Here is a 369-nt window from a genome sequence, read left to right on the forward strand (position 1 = left end):
TCATGTTTTTGATGTGGTGAGAAGTATAACCCAGGTCATGTATGCAAATTGAAGCAGTTGCACTACATTTCTGGAAGCCTTGAGGAGTTACCCTTGAGTCCTGCAGATCCACAAGAGGTTGAGATTGAGGTGGACGATGGGAATCGTGTTGATATTCCTGAGGTTGTGTGTCTTAGTGCCTTATCTGGTAGTTGTAGTGGGGTTAATACGATATTAGTGCCCTAGTTGACTCTGGGAGTACACATAGTTTCATCAATGAATTAACTATGGTGGAAACTGGATATTAGTCTAGTTATGTCCAACCCATCAAAGTGATTGTTGTTGATGGCAACTATGTGTTTTGCAGTTCAATGTGCCCTCAATTCACCT

Source organism: Capsicum annuum, chromosome 10 (assembly GCF_002878395.1).
Source record: "Capsicum annuum cultivar UCD-10X-F1 chromosome 10, UCD10Xv1.1, whole genome shotgun sequence".
Lineage (NCBI taxonomy): Eukaryota > Viridiplantae > Streptophyta > Magnoliopsida > Solanales > Solanaceae > Capsicum > Capsicum annuum.